The sequence below is a fragment of the Lynx rufus genome, unplaced genomic scaffold (genome assembly GCF_022079265.1).
Source record: "Lynx rufus isolate CCGP_SWC_20201006 ecotype Redwood Valley unplaced genomic scaffold, mLynRuf1.p SCAF_2, whole genome shotgun sequence".
In the NCBI taxonomy this organism is placed as follows: domain Eukaryota; kingdom Metazoa; phylum Chordata; class Mammalia; order Carnivora; family Felidae; genus Lynx; species Lynx rufus.
Window position 1 is genome coordinate 151,298,245 of NW_025814834.1, and position 3,943 is coordinate 151,302,187.

A 3,943-nucleotide genomic window follows, 5' to 3' on the forward strand; every position below is an offset into this window, starting at 1 on the left:
ACAGGATCCTATTTCTGAACCTTTTCCCTTTTGTCTAGGCCCTTGGAGACATACCCTTTTTCTCCTTAGTTATTCCACCCCTATGCATTTATTGGGCTGAGATTTCTTAGATAAGTATCATGCCAAAATATTTCCCAAAAGGGGGAAATAATTCTTGAATTTGACAATAGTAATAAAAGCCAGTCAGGGAAATTAAATTAGCTTCTATTGGCTGAGCTACCCTCCTTTTTATGGGCAAAAGCCTCAATTGACATCGGCAAGATGCACAGTGAACCTCCCATCAAGATTCAAATCTCTTAAACCCTCTCGTATAATTAACACCCTATAAATAAGCCTCTCAAGGAGACATCAAGCCCATTATAGGATATTACAAGGCTTGGGGCTGGCTTCCTTATCCTGCTCTTGGCCTGTAATACCCCTCTTTACCTATGAGAAAACCCAACGTCTGAGGATGGAGGTTTGTCTAGGACCTTCCAGCAGTAAATAACCTTGTTATTCCTTGGCACCCTGTGGCTTCTAAAACCCACATGCCACTAACATCAATTCCCACTGATAGCAAATTCTTAAGTGAGTCATTGATCTATGCGGCATGTTTTTAGTACTCCAGCTGGTGAGGATAGCCAATATCTTTTGGCTTTTACTTGGAAAGAAGGGAAATATACCTGAACAGTGATGCCCCAGCGTTTCTTGAACAGTCCTTTTTACTTTTCATGAAACTTAAAAGCTGATTTGGATGTGATAAAGTTTTATGCAGGCTGTATCCTGTTAGAATATGTAGACAATTTGCTTTTCTGCTCCTCTTTTCAAACTTCTTCACAGGAAGAATATACCTGTTCAAACTTTTTTAATTTTTAATGTTTATTATTTATTTTTTAGAGAGACAAAGTCACAATGCAAGTGGGTTAGGGACAGAGAGAGAGGGAGACACAGAATTCAAAGCAGGCTTCAGGCTCCAAGCTGTCAGCACAGAGCACGACGCAGGACTTGAACCCACGAGCTGTGAGATCATGACCTGAGCCAAAGTCGGACGCTCAACCGACTGACCCACGCAGGCGCCCCTTTTTAAATTTTTTTTTTTTATTTTTAATGTTTGTTTATTTTTGAGAGCGAGAGAAACAGAGAATGAGTGGGGGAGGGGCAGAGAGAGAGGGAGACACAGAATCCAAAGCAGGCTCCAGGCTCTGAGCGGTCAGCACAGAACCAGATGTGGGGCTCAAACTCACAGACCGTGAGATCATGAGCTGAGCTGAAGTTGGTGGCTTAACCGACTGAGCCACTCAGAGGCCCCTCAAACTTTTGGACTTCAAAGGACTTAAAGTCTACAAAGAAAAACTGCAGTTTGCTCAAACTCAGGTTTGATCATTGAGGCACCTGATCTGAGAATAAGGACTACATTTGAATGCAGGCGAAACCCCTCATGACTGCTTGGTGCTGACAGATTACCTTTGAATCCCTGTGGCAATTTATATGAAACTGCTGTGAGTGCAGGTTTTTCATGGTTTACTGACTGATGGTTCTTACCTAAATGATAAACATGATGAGTATGATACTGAATATCCTAGTGCAACTCCTTTTGAAGTCCTTGAAACAGCACCTTTATATTTTGTATACTTCAGCCCAACATGCTGACCCCTATGGCTTTACTTGAATTTATACTGTAGCCAAGGGTAAAACCACAAGCATTTATACTGTTAGTTGGTATGACTTTGGAATATTATGGAAACCATGGGATGTCCTTACTTCCAATGGAAATAGAATTTAAAATGGCTCCTATGTCCAAAATGTATTAGATGCCATATTTTTGTCGACCCACCTGACTCTTAAGGTTCCTGGGCATTCCAGACTCACTCCCTGTAGGCCAAAGTAATCCACCTCACTGATATTTCTGCCAAAATTGCTACTCTCAAGGAAATCAATAGCCAAACCTCTGCCACAGCTCAACAGGCTGTTCTCCCAAATGATAATTTTGGAAAAATTGGTAAGAGATGCCTAATAGCTGGCCCTAGAGAGGGAAAAACAATATTGGCTCCATAATAATAATTGTTGGCTGCATAAAAATAGAACCCTGGTTTGAACCAAATAACAATCTGGCCTTACCGGAAATTCTGAAATTTCCCGTATTTCCCGCTGTACATGCATTGAACCATGCTGACAGAGGATGGCATTTATGAACCAATTTTGGTAAAGAAAAGTTAATGAGGCTGTCCAAAGTGCCTACTATCCAGAGAAACCTATTCCTACAAGTGGATTTTATACAACCTCCCCTCTCATGGCTAAATGTGTTTTAGTAATGGTTTGTATGTTTTCTCACTGGACCGAAGCTTTCTCTTATAGACAGGCTAATGCTTCTGTTTGAAAGATTATACCTGGGGAACCCCTCTCAAACTTCATAGTGATCAGGGAACCTGTTTTACTGTTTTACTATTTTACAGATGTGTTTATAATTCTGTGTGGTTTGGCTGGTTTTACAACACTTCCATTGTGCATACCATCTTCAAACAGCACTATTTAGACCCACCTCTCAAAATTTGTAGAGATCCTCCAAATACCTTGGCCTAAAGCACTGCTGTTGGTCCCTCTAAATCTCGGATCCACCCACACTGGAACTCTGAGGGTCTCACCCTTTGTAATAGCACAGAATACCCAGTGCACTTAGCCCCTGCCTTCTCTGACCCACAGTTAATAAAAGGAAATCCACTTCAGGATTGTAAAAGCCTAATTGCTTCTGTTAAAGATAACCATACTTTGTTGTTTTTTAAAAAAAATTAATTCCAGTATGATTAGCATATAGTGTTTATTAATTTCAGTTGTACAATACAGTGAGTCAACGGTCCTATACATTACTCAGTGCTCATCATAAGTATACTCTTAATCCCCTTCACCTATTTAACCCGTCCTCCAATCCCCCTCCCCTCAGGTAACCATCAGTTTGTTCTCTATATTTAACAGGGTTTTTCTGTTTTCTCCTTTTTTCCTTTGTTTCTTAAATTCCACATATGAGTAAAATCATATGGTATTTGTCTTTCTCTGATTTATTTCACTGAGCATTATACCCTCTTTTAAATTCATAGGGAATGGGCTCCTTTGGAGCTCAATGGAGCTCAAGCTCCTTTCCATTGGTTCTCACAAAGTATGCTTCTCTGGGTGGGGCAGGCTGGTGCCTTTCATCAGTTGAACCCAAGTACCTTTCTCTTTGGCTTCCTTCTTTTTCTGATCATTTTCCTTCACACACTGTAGGAAGCTATCTCAGCTCTTTGAGTTCTTAATATGCTCACTACATGCATGAATTCTCTTGGTAAGAATCTTGCCCTCGTTTACAAAAACGCCAATAACATGCTGGCTAACACTGTAGACTCTTCCAGTTTTGCCATGGTAACGTTTGTGGGGTGTTCTTTTTTGAACAGTGCCCATTCCCTTGATGTCCACAATATCACCTTTCTTGTAGATTCCTATGTATGTGGCTGAGGGAACAACTCCATGTTTTCCAAAAGGTCTAAAGAACATATAGCATGTACCTCTCCTTTTTCCCTTTGTGTTGGTTATTTTGGTGAATTACTGGAAGATGGTTGTTCTGGCTGAAAGGCAGCATTATACCCTTTAGATCCTTCCATGTTGTCACAAATGGCAATATATCATTCTTTCTGATGGCTGAGTAATATTCCACTGTGTGTGGTGTGTGTGTGTGTACACACATCTTTTTTTTTTTTTTAAGTTTATTTATTTTGAGAGAGAAAGAGAGAGTGCACACGAGCATGAACAGGGGAGGGGCAGAGAGAGAAGAAGAGAGGGAATCCCAAGCAGGGTCCATGCTGTCAGTGCAAGGCCCGACACTGGGCTCAGTCCCACAAACTCTGAGATCATGACCTGAGCTGAAACTGAGTCAGATGCTCAACTGACTGAGCCACCCAGGTGCCCCCCACACCACGTCTTCTTTATCTATTGA

The 3,943-nt window shown here is 41.2% G+C and overlaps 1 pseudogene; it reads right to left on the reverse strand.

Moving 5' to 3' along the window:
* Positions 1–3,037: 3,037 nt before the first annotated feature.
* Positions 3,038–3,543, reverse strand: LOC124514322 (60S ribosomal protein L21-like; annotated as a pseudogene).
* Between the last annotated feature and the right edge of the window lie 400 nt (positions 3,544–3,943).